The sequence below is a fragment of the Lissotriton helveticus genome, chromosome 1_1, assembly GCF_964261635.1.
Source record: "Lissotriton helveticus chromosome 1_1, aLisHel1.1, whole genome shotgun sequence".
NCBI lineage: Eukaryota > Metazoa > Chordata > Amphibia > Caudata > Salamandridae > Lissotriton > Lissotriton helveticus.
In genome coordinates this window covers 622,245,854-622,257,877 of record NC_136057.1, presented here as the reverse complement: position 1 = coordinate 622,257,877, position 12,024 = coordinate 622,245,854, and the positions used below count along the sequence as shown (strand labels likewise).

Here is a 12,024-nt window from a genome sequence, read left to right as displayed (position 1 = left end):
AGATCATATGGAGAGAGGCATGTGCAGAGAGGCCGTGTGTAGAGAGGCTGTGTGCAGTGATAGCGCATGTTGAGAGGGCATATGCAAAGAGGAGAGGACAGGATACAGAGGTAGTGTAGGAATGAGAAAGTGCAAGAAGTAGTGGGAGGGCATGAAGGAGTGTGAGGGCATGAGGGAAGGTAGGAGGGTGTGAGAAAGGCAGAAAGGAGAGGGCGGCTGTTAAGAGGGAGTGCGGGAAGGAGGACTAGAGGAGGAGAAAGAGATGGAAGACAAGAAGGTGAAAGCAGAAGAGAGGTGGAAAGGGAGGGCAGTAGAGACTAAGAAGGCAGAAGAGAGGGATAACCGAAGAGAGAGCAAGAAGGAGGGCAGATGTAATAGAGTGAGAAAAGGCAAAAGGGATAGAGAGGCCAGGAAAGAATAGAGCAGGAAGGAAGACAGGAGCGAGAGAGTGTGGAAAGAAAACATAAGGAGTGCAGGATAAAGAGTGAGGAAAAAAATGGGGATGGAGAGTGTAAGGCAGGGGTGTGAGAGATGTAGAGAGAGGACAAAAGGAAGAGGGATTGAAACAAAGGAGAGAAAAAAGAGAGATTGAGGATAATAATGGAAAAGAGAGGTGGAAAGGGAGACAGAGTGGGAGAGGGGGAGGGAGTGAGAAGGAGGGATGTAGGGCAAGAAAGAGGATAGAAGGGAGAGAGACAAAGGTATTAGTATCGTAATGCAGACTGAAAAAAGGAAAGCAAAGTTGTGTACAAGTTGACAGTGCCTCACGTAAGCAACACCATTGCAGTTTGCAGATTTTTCACCTGCACTCACTTTCTTATTAACACTTGTCAACGTATAGCCTCTATACATGGCCTCTTAAACATGCAGTATTTGCACTTGATCTCTTTGTACTTGCTTTCTCTGCAAAACACTTTCTCTGCAAAACAGCATCTCTGCACACACCCTCTTTACTCATGCATTCATTCTCTTCACTTGCCCTTTACACATGGGCCTGTGCAGAAGCAATCAGGTAAGCAGCATTTAATTTTTATTAGAAATGCTCTCTCTTTGTAAGTTTACCTGTCGGGCGGACTGTTATGTTATTTTTGTGGGGGGGTGGGTACATTTCTTTGAATCTGTATTTTAAATTGCTTTTTTGACGAAAGCGCTATTGATGTTATGTTCTGGGTGGGGCGCGTTCTCCGGTAAGCTGTTCCACGACGCGATCAAGTAAGGAGCATTTTTTTTTGTAAATGTGTTTTCACTTTGTAAGTTTACGTATTTTCCAGTTTTAGCTCTTAATGTATTTTTTCTGTTTACTCCGTAGGAAATCCTTTGTTGACAATAAGGACTTCGGGAACGTCCCCCGGCTCTCATTGGCTAGCTCCATAAATGGAGGCTAGCCATTGAGTGCCGGATCTGTCCATCAAGGCCGGACCAGATTCGGGGGCGTTCCTGAGATTTTTTCCCTGAGCGGAGTTACGTTTTTTCCCGTTCCCTCCCGTTTCACTGAAAGTGATTTCAGATGCGCTGTCCATTCCCGCCCCCTCCGTGTGCCTTTCCGCCCCCCCCTCGCTGTCCTGTGCACGTTTCCCGCCGTCCGTGTCCTCTCCCGCCCCCTCCCGCAGATGTAATAGAGTAAGAAAAGGCAAAAGGTATAGAGAGGCCAGGAAAGAATAGAGCAGGAAGGAAGACAGGAGCGAGAGAGTGTGGAAAGAAAACATAAGGAGTGCAGGATAAAGAGTGAGGAAAAAAATGGGGATGGAGAGTGTAAGGCAGGGGTGTGAGAGATGTAGAGAGAGGACAAAAGGAAGAGGGATTGAAACAAAGGAGAGAAAAAAGAGATTGAGGATAATAATGGAAAAAAGAGGTGGAAAGGGAGACAGAGTGGGAGAGGGGGGAAAGGGAGTGAGTGAGAAGGAAGGATGTAGGACAAGAAAGAGAGGGTAGAAGGGAGCAGGTATTAGTGTAGTAATGTAGACAGAAAGAGGAAAAAAAAGTGTGAAAAAGTTGACAGTGCCTCAGGAAAGCAACACCATTGGAGTTTGCAGATTTGTTCTCATCACATAAGGAACACCATTGGAGTTTGCACATTTGTTGTTACCTGCACTCACTTTCTCATCATAAGCACTAGTCAACTTATAGCCTCTACACATGCCCTTTCAAACATGCACTATTTGCACGTGATCTCTGTACTTGGCCTGTCCGGAAAACACCCTCTCTGCACACGCCCTCTTTACTCATGCCTTCTCTTCACTTGCCCTCTCTACACATGGACCTGTGCAGAGAGATCATATGGAGAGAGGCATGTGCAGAGAGGCCGTGTGTAGAGAGGCTGTGTGCAGTGATAGCGCATGTTGAGAGGGCATATGCAAAGAGGAGAGGACAGGATACAGAGGTAGTGTAGGAATGAGAAAGTGCAAGAAGTAGTGGGAGGGCAGAAAAAAATGGAAGAAGAAGAGAGGGCAGAAAGAAAAGGGAAGGCATGAAAGAGGACAGGAGTAAGAAAGAAGAAAGATCAAAAGGAAGCGAGTGCAGAATAGAGAGGGAGGGCAGGAAGGAATAGAGGCAGAAGAGAGTGTAAGGGCATAAAGGAGTGTGAGGGCATGAGGGAAGGTAGTAGGGTGTGAGAAAGGCAGAAAGGAGAGGGCGGCTGTTAAGAGGGAGTGCGGGAAGGAGGACTAGAGGAGGAGAAAGAGATGGAAGACAAGAAGGTGAAAGCAGAAGAGAGGTGGAAAGGGAGGGCAGTAGAGACTAAGAAGGCAGAAGAGAGGGATAACCGAAGAGAGAGCAAGAAGTAGGGCAGATGTAATAGAGTGAGAAAAGGCAAAAGGGATAGAGAGGCCAGGAAAGAATAGAGCAGGAAGGAAGACAGGAGCGAGAGAGTGTGGAAAGAAAACATAAGGAGTGCAGGATAAAGAGTGAGGAAAATAATGGGGATGGAGAGTGTAAGGCAGGGGTGTGAGAGATGTAGAGAGAGGACAAAAGGAAGAGGGATTGAAACAAAGGAGAGAAAAAAGAGAGATTGAGGATAATAATGGAAAAGAGAGGTGGAAAGGGAGACAGAGTGGGAGAGGGGGAGGGAGTGAGAAGAAGGGATGTAGGGCAAGAAAGAGGATAGAAGGGAGAGAGACAAAGGTATTAGTATCGTAATGTAGACAAAAAAAATGAAAGAAAAGTTGTGTACAAGTTGACAGTGCCTCACGTAAGCAACACCATTGCAGTTTGCAGATTTTTCACCTGCACTCACTTTCTTATTATGAACACTTGGCAACGTATAGCCTCTATACATGCAGTATTTGCACTTAATCTCTTTGAACTTGCTTTCTCTGCAAAACACTTTCTCTGCACACACCCTCTTTACTCATGCATTCTCTTCACTTGCCCTTTACACATGGACCTGTGCAGAAGCAATCAGGTAAGGAGCATTTTGTTTACAAATGTGCTTTCACTTTGTAAGTTTACCTGTCGGGCATGAGGGAAGATAGGAAAGTGTGAGAATGGCAGAAAGGAGAGGGCGGCATGTAAGAGAGGGAGTGCGGAAAGGAGAAGGAGGGCTAGAGGAGGAGAGAGAGAGATGGAGGACAAGAAGGTGAAAGAGAAGGAAAGGGCGGGCAGTAGAGACTAAAAAGGCAGAAGAGAGAGATAACAGAAGAGAGAAGGTCAGAGGTAATAGAGTGAGAGAAGGCAGAAGAGATAGGGAGGGCAGGAAAGAATAGAGCAGGAAGGAGGGCAGAAGCGAGAGAGTGTTGAAAGAAAAGATAAGTAGTGCGGGATAGAAAGTGAGTAGAAAATGTGGATGTAGATGGAGAGTGAAAGGCAGGAGTGTGAGAGATGTAGAGGGAGGGCGAAAGGAAGTGAGATTGAAACAAAGGAGAGAGAGAAAAGAGATTGAGGACAATAAAGTCAAAGAGAGCAGAAGAGGTTGAAAGGGAGAGAGGAGAAAAGGAGTGAGTGAGAAGGAAGGATGTAGGACAAGAAAGAGAGAGTGTAGAAGGGAGAGAGGGGGCAGGTATTAGTGTAGTAATGTAGACAGAAAGAGGAAAAAAAAGTGTGAAAAAGTTGACAGTGCCTCAGGAAAGCAACACCATTGGAGTTTGCAGATTTGTTCTCATCACATAAGGAACACCCTTGGAGTTTGCAGATTTGTTGTCACCTGCACTCACTTTCTCATCATAAGCACTGGTCAATTTATAGCCTCTACACATGCCCTTTCAAACATGCACTATTTGCACTTGATCTCTCTGTACTTGCCCTGCCCGGAAAACACCCTCTCTGCACACGCCCTCTTTACTCATGCCTTCTCTTCACTTTTCCTCTCTACACATGGACCTGTGCAGAGAGATCATATGGAGAGAGGCATGTGCAGAGAGGCCGTGTGTAGAGAGGCTGTGTGCAGTGATAGCGCATGTTGAGAGGGCATATGCAAAGAGGAGAGGACAGGATACAGAGGTAGTGTAGGAATGAGAAAGTGCAAGAAGTAGTGCGAGGGCATGAAGGAGTGAGGGCATGAGGGAAGGTAGGAGGGTGTGAGAAAGGCAGAAAGGAGAGGGCGGCTGTTAAGAGGGAGTGCGGGAAGGAGGACTAGAGGAGGAGAAAGAGATGGAAGACAAGAAGGTGAAAGCAGAAGAGAGGTGGAAAGGGAGGGCAGTAGAGACTAAGAAGGCAGAAGAGAGGGATAACCGAAGAGAGAGCAAGAAGGAGGGCAGATGTAATAGAGTGAGAAAAGGCAAAAGGGATAGAGAGGCCAGGAAAGAATAGAGCAGGAAGGAAGACAGGAGCGAGAGAGTGTGGAAAGAAAACATAAGGAGTGCAGGATAAAGAGTGAGGAAAAAAATGGGGATGGAGAGTGTAAGGCAGGGGTGTGAGAGATGTAGAGAGAGGACAAAAGGAAGAGGGATTGAAACAAAGGAGAGAAAAAAGAGAGATTGAGGATAATAATGGAAAAGAGAGGTGGAAAGGGAGACAGAGTGGGAGAGGGGGAGGGAGTGAGAAGGAGGGATGTAGGGCAAGAAAGAGGATAGAAGGGAGAGAGACAAAGGTATTAGTATCGTAATGTAGACTGAAAAAAGGAAAGCAAAGTTGTGTACAAGTTGACAGTGCCTCACGTAAGCAACACCATTGCAGTTTGCAGATTTTTCACCTGCACTCATTTTCTTATTAACACTTGTCAACGTATAGCCTCTATACATGGCCTCTTAAACATGCAGTATTTGCACTTGATCTCTTTGTACTTGCTTTCTCTGCAAAACACTTTCTCTGCAAAACAGCATCTCTGCACACACCCTCTTTACTCATGCATTCATTCTCTTCACTTGCCCTTTACACATGGGCCTGTGCAGAAGCAATCAGGTAAGCAGCATTTAATTTTTATTAGAAATGCTCTCTCTTTGTAAGTTTACCTGTCGGGCGGACTGTTATGTTATTTTTGTGGGGGGGTGGGTACATTTCTTTGAATATGTATTTTAAATTGCTTTTTTGACGAAAGCGCTATTGATGTTATGTTCTGGGTGGGGCGCGTTCTCCGGTAAGCTGTTCCACGACGCGATCAAGTAAGGAGCATTTTTTTTTTGTAAATGTGTTTTCACTTTGTAAGTTTACGTATTTTCCAGTTTTAGCTCTTAATGTATTTTTTCTGTTTACTCCGTAGGAAATCCTTTGTTGACAATAAGGACTTCGGGAACGTCCCCCGGCTCTCATTGGCTAGCTCCATAAATGGAGGCTAGCCATTGAGTGCCGGATCTGTCCATCAAGGCCGGACCAGATTCGGGGGCGTTCCTGAGATTTTTTCCCTGGGCGGAGTTACGTTTTTTCCCGTTCCCTCCCGTTTCACTGAAAGTGATTTCAGATGCGCTGTCCATTCCCGCCCCCTCCGTGTGCCTTTCCGCCCCCCCCCTCGCTGTCCTGTGCACGTTTCCCGCCGTCCGTGTCCTCTCCCGCCCCCTCCCGCAGATGTAATAGAGTAAGAAAAGGCAAAAGGTATAGAGAGGCCAGGAAAGAATAGAGCAGGAAGGAAGACAGGAGCGAGAGAGTGTGGAAAGAAAACATAAGGAGTGCAGGATAAAGAGTGAGGAAAAAAATGGGGATGGAGAGTGTAAGGCAGGGGTGTGAGAGATGTAGAGAGAGGACAAAAGGAAGAGGGATTGAAACAAAGGAGAGAAAAAAGAGATTGAGGATAATAATGGAAAAAAGAGGTGGAAAGGGAGACAGAGTGGGAGAGGGGGGAAAGGGAGTGAGTGAGAAGGAAGGATGTAGGACAAGAAAGAGAGGGTAGAAGGGAGCAGGTATTAGTGTAGTAATGTAGACAGAAAGAGGAAAAAAAAGTGTGAAAAAGTTGACAGTGCCTCAGGAAAGCAACACCATTGGAGTTTGCAGATTTGTTCTCATCACATAAGGAACACCATTGGAGTTTGCACATTTGTTGTTACCTGCACTCACTTTCTCATCATAAGCACTAGTCAACTTATAGCCTCTACACATGCCCTTTCAAACATGCACTATTTGCACGTGATCTCTGTACTTGGCCTGTCCGGAAAACACCCTCTCTGCACACGCCCTCTTTACTCATGCCTTCTCTTCACTTGCCCTCTCTACACATGGACCTGTGCAGAGAGATCATATGGAGAGAGGCATGTGCAGAGAGGCCGTGTGTAGAGAGGCTGTGTGCAGTGATAGCGCATGTTGAGAGGGCATATGCAAAGAGGAGAGGACAGGATACAGAGGTAGTGTAGGAATGAGAAAGTGCAAGAAGTAGTGGGAGGGCAGAAAAAAATGGAAGAAGAAGAGAGGGCAGAAAGAAAAGGGAAGGCATGAAAGAGGACAGGAGTAAGAAAGAAGAAAGATCAAAAGGAAGCGAGTGCAGAATAGAGAGGGAGGGCAGGAAGGAATAGAGGCAGAAGAGAGTGTAAGGGCATAAAGGAGTGTGAGGGCATGAGGGAAGGTAGGAGGGTGTGAGAAAGGCAGAAAGGAGAGGGCGGCTGTTAAGAGGGAGTGCGGGAAGGAGGACTAGAGGAGGAGAAAGAGATGGAAGACAAGAAGGTGAAAGCAGAAGAGAGGTGGAAAGGGAGGGCAGTAGAGACTAAGAAGGCAGAAGAGAGGGATAACCGAAGAGAGAGCAAGAAGGAGGGCAGATGTAATAGAGTGAGAAAAGGCAAAAGGGATAGAGAGGCCAGGAAAGAATAGAGCAGGAAGGAAGACAGGAGCGAGAGAGTGTGGAAAGAAAACATAAGGAGTGCAGGATAAAGAGTGAGGAAAATAATGGGGATGGTGAGTGTAAGGCAGGGGTGTGAGAGATGTAGAGAGAGGACAAAAGGAAGAGGGATTGAAACAAAGGAGAGAAAAAAGAGAGATTGAGGATAATAATGGAAAAGAGAGGTGGAAAGGGAGACAGAGTGGGAGAGGGGGAGGGAGTGAGAAGAAGGGATGTAGGGCAAGAAAGAGGATAGAAGGGAGAGAGACAAAGGTATTAGTATCGTAATGTAGACAGAAAAAATGAAAGAAAAGTTGTGTACAAGTTGACAGTGCCTCATGTAAGCAACACCATTGCAGTTTGCAGATTTTTCACCTGCACTCACTTTCTTATTATGAACACTTGGCAACGTATAGCCTCTATACATGCAGTATTTGCACTTAATCTCTTTGAACTTGCTTTCTCTGCAAAACACTTTCTCTGCACACACCTTCTTTACTCATGCATTCTCTTCACTTGCCCTTTACACATGGACCTGTGCAGAAGCAATCAGGTAAGGAGCATTTTGTTTACAAATGTGCTTTCACTTTGTAAGTTTACCTGTCGGGCATGAGGGAAGATAGGAAAGTGTGAGAATGGCAGAAAGGAGAGGGCGGCATGTAAGAGAGGGAGTGCGGAAAGGAGAAGGAGGGCTAGAGGAGGAGAGAGAGAGATGGAGGACAAGAAGGTGAAAGAGAAGGAAAGGGCGGGCAGTAGAGACTAAAAAGGCAGAAGAGAGAGATAACAGAAGAGAGAAGGTCAGAGGTAATAGAGTGAGAGAAGGCAGAAGAGATAGGGAGGGCAGGAAAGAATAGAGCAGGAAGGAGGGCAGAAGCGAGAGAGTGTTGAAAGAAAAGATAAGTAGTGCGGGATAGAAAGTGAGTAGAAAATGTGGATGTAGATGGAGAGTGAAAGGCAGGAGTGTGAGAGATGTAGAGGGAGGGCGAAAGGAAGTGAGATTGAAACAAAGGAGAGAGAGAAAAGAGATTGAGGACAATAAAGTCAAAGAGAGCAGAAGAGGTTGAAAAGGAGAGAGGAGAAAAGGAGTGAGTGAGAAGGAAGGATGTAGGACAAGAAAGAGAGAGTATAGAAGGGAGAGAGGGGGCAGGTATTAGTGTAGTAATGTAGACAGAAAGAGGAAAAAAAAGTGTGAAAAAGTTGACAGTGCCTCAGGAAAGCAACACCATTGGAGTTTGCAGATTTGTTCTCATCACATAAGGAACACCCTTGGAGTTTGCAGATTTGTTGTCACCTGCACTCACTTTCTCATCATAAGCACTGGTCAATTTATAGCCTCTACACATGCCCTTTCAAACATGCACTATTTGCACTTGATCTCTCTGTACTTGCCCTGCCCGGAAAACACCCTCTCTGCACACGCCCTCTTTACTCATGCCTTCTCTTCACTTTTCCTCTCTACACATGGACCTGTGCAGAGAGATCATATGGAGAGAGGCATGTGCAGAGAGGCCGTGTGTAGAGAGGCTGTGTGCAGTGATAGCGCATGTTGAGAGGGCATATGCAAAGAGGAGAGGACAGGATACAGAGGTAGTGTAGGAATGAGAAAGTGCAAGAAGTAGTGCGAGGGCATGAAGGAGTGAGGGCATGAGGGAAGGTAGGAGGGTGTGAGAAAGGCAGAAAGGAGAGGGCGGCTGTTAAGAGGGAGTGCGGGAAGGAGGACTAGAGGAGGAGAAAGAGATGGAAGACAAGAAGGTGAAAGCAGAAGAGAGGTGGAAAGGGAGGGCAGTAGAGACTAAGAAGGCAGAAGAGAGGGATAACCGAAGAGAGAGCAAGAAGGAGGGCAGATGTATTAGAGTGAGAAAAGGCAAAAGGGATAGAGAGGCCAGGAAAGAATAGAGCAGGAAAGAAGACAGGAGCGAGAGAGTGTGGAAAGAAAACATAAGGAGTGCAGGATAAAGAGTGAGGAAAAAAATGGGGTTGGAGAGTGTAAGGCAGGGGTGTGAGAGATGTAGAGAGAGGACAAAAGGAAGAGGGATTGAAACAAAGGAGAGAAAAAAGAGAGATTGAGGATAATAATGGAAAAGAGAGGTGGAAAGGGAGACAGAGTGGGAGAGGGGGAGGGAGTGAGAAGGAGGGATGTAGGGCAAGAAAGAGGATAGAAGGGAGAGAGACAAAGGTATTAGTATGGTAATGTAGACAGAAAAAAGGAAAGAAAAGTTGTGTACAAGTTGACAGTGCCTCACGTAAGCAACACCATTGCAGTTTGCAGATTTTTCACCTGCACTCACTTTCTTATTAACACTTGTCAACGTATAGCCTCTATACATGGCCTCTTAAACATGCAGTATTTGCACTTGATCTCTTTGAACTTGCTTTCTCCGCAAAACACTTTCTCTGCACACACCATCTTTACTCATGCATTCTCTTCACTTGCCCTTTACACATGGACCTGTGCAGAAGCAATCAGGTAAGGAGCATTTTGTTTACAAATGTGCTTTCACTTTGTAAGTTTACCTGTCGGGCATGAGGGAAAATAGGAAAGTGTGAGAATGGCAGAAAGGAGAGTGCAGCAGGTAAGAGAGGGAGGGCGGAAAGGGGAAGGAGGGCTAGAGGAGGAGGGAGATGGAGGACAAGAAGGTGAAAGAGATGGAAAGGGAGGGCAGTAGAGACTAAAAAGGCAGAAGAGAGATAACAGAAGAGAGAAGGGCAGAGGTAATAGAGTGAGTGAAGGCAGAAGAGATAGAGAGGGCAGGAAAGAATAGAGCAGGAAGGAGGGCAGAAGCGTGAGAGTGTGAAAAGAAAAGATAAGGAGTGCGGGATAGAAAGTGAGTAGAAAATGTGGATGTAGATGGAGTGAAAGGCAGGAGTGTGAGAGATGTAGAGGGAGGGCGAAAGGAAGAGACATTGAAACCAAGGAGAGAGAAATAAGAGATTGAGGAAGAGGTCAAAATGAAGAGAGTGCAGGATAGCAGGAGTGTGAGAGATGTAGAGGAAGGGCAAAAGGAAGAGAGATTGAAACAGTAAGAAGAGATAACAAGAGAGAGATGGAGGATAAGAAGGTGAAAGATCATAAGAGAGGTGGAAAGGGAGGGCGGAAGAAGAGATATAGATGGCAGAAGAGAGAGCAAGAGGGAGGGCAGAGGAAATAGTGCGAGTCAAGGCCTAAGGGATAAGAAGAACAAAAAAGAAGGAGCAGTAAAGCGGGCAGGAGCAAGAGAGAGTGAAAAAATAGGTAAGCAGTGCAGGATAGAGAGTGATGAGAATATGGGGGGTAGATGGAGAGTGAAGGCAAGAAAGAGAAGAAAGTAGAAAGGCTAAAGGAGAGCCTGAGAGAGAGTGAAGATAGGAGAGACAGAGGAATGAGGTAGAAAGAGTGTAGGATGGAAGTGAGTAGAAAATATGGAGGTAGGTGTAGAGTGAAGCCAAGAGTGAGAGAAATATAAAGGGAGGTCAAAAGGAAGAGAGATTGAAAGGGAGGGGATATGAAGAAAGGAGTGCAGGAAGGAGGCCAAGAGCGTGAAAAGAAAAGAAAGAGTGAAGGATAGAAAGTGAGGAGAAAAAGGGGAGGTAGATGTAGAGTAAAGCTAGGAGTGTGAGAGATATAGAAGGAGGTCAAAAGGAAGAGAGATTGAAAGGTAGGGCAAAAAGAAAACAGATTGAAACAGAAAGTAGAGAACAAGAGAGATGGAGGAAAAAAACAGAAGAGAGCTGGAAAGGGAGGGCAGGAGGGAGTAAGAAGGGAGGGCAGGAGGGAGTAAGAAGGCAGAAGAGAGGGATGGCAGAAGAGAGAAAGAAGGAGGGCAGAAGGAATAGAGTGAAAGAAAGCAGAAGGGATAGGGACGACAGGAAAAAAGGAGAGCAGGCAGGAGCAAGAGTGTGAAAAGGAAAGATAGAGTGCAGGATAGAGAGTGAAGATAAAATGTGGAGGTAGATGGAGAGTGAAGGCAAGAGTGTGAGAAAACTAGAACAAAGTGTTTGTTACATGTTTTCCTTACCTTTAGGCTGGTTAATCTCTCCTTCTAAATGCGACCTTACTAGTGCAGACCTCCCTCAGAAATGTAGAACAAAGTGTTTGTTACATGTTTTCCTTACCTTTAGGCTGGTTAATCTCTCCTTCTAAATGCGACCTTACTAGTGCAGACCTCCCTCACAAACAATACTTGAAGTTAGCATCACGAGTGAAAGTTTTTGTGCAATTATGCAGTAAAGAATGCCTAGGACAGACAGCAAGTAATACAAAGAAGAATGCGTAAAGTAAACAAACATTTGTTATTATAAACGTACCGTGTTCACTGAACAAAGTTTTAAGATGTGTAGGTGATGGTGCAGCTGTCTCAAATGGTTTAACGTTTTTTTGCTCCTGTGTAAATAAATGATAGTGTTAGTAAAAGATAACAAGCGCAAGCAAAACAACATCATATTAAGGCAATGGCCTGTAAAGAAAAGCAGATCAAAGAGAAGTGAAAGGAGAAGTCGAGATAAATGGATAGAACTCTGTGCACATAAGTAGCGCATAGAGTTTACTTGTGAGGAGCGTCCAAGTTTGTATTATATCACATGAAATTAATAGTTAATATGAGTTACTGAAAGTGTGCGGGAGCCACATTCCTGTGCTACTCTTAGATTTTACTAGATGTCACTGTGCGAATTCCCTGCTTCACGTTAGTTAGTATGTGTGTGTGTATAGACATCGAAAAGTGCACATGCATGTAAATGGTGAAGGTAAAACACGTAATGGTCAAAACAAATGGCTTACATTTTGCACGCAATGTATCTAAATTTGTAGTGACGTGCGTGTAATGTTGAAGACTCTCTAAAGCTTACATGCAATAAATTGGTACTATATAACTAGA

General features: G+C 45.3%; 1 long non-coding RNA gene across 1 annotated transcript in view; it reads right to left on the bottom strand.

Moving 5' to 3' along the window:
* Window positions 1–11,811, bottom strand: part of LOC144770282 (uncharacterized) — a 47,493-nt gene extending 35,682 nt beyond the window's left edge. The window contains exon 1 of the long non-coding RNA XR_013598860.1: window positions 11,456–11,811. This is a non-coding gene — a long non-coding RNA (uncharacterized LOC144770282). The remainder of the gene's footprint in view (window positions 1–11,455) is intronic.
* Window positions 11,812–12,024: the final 213 nt, after the last annotated feature.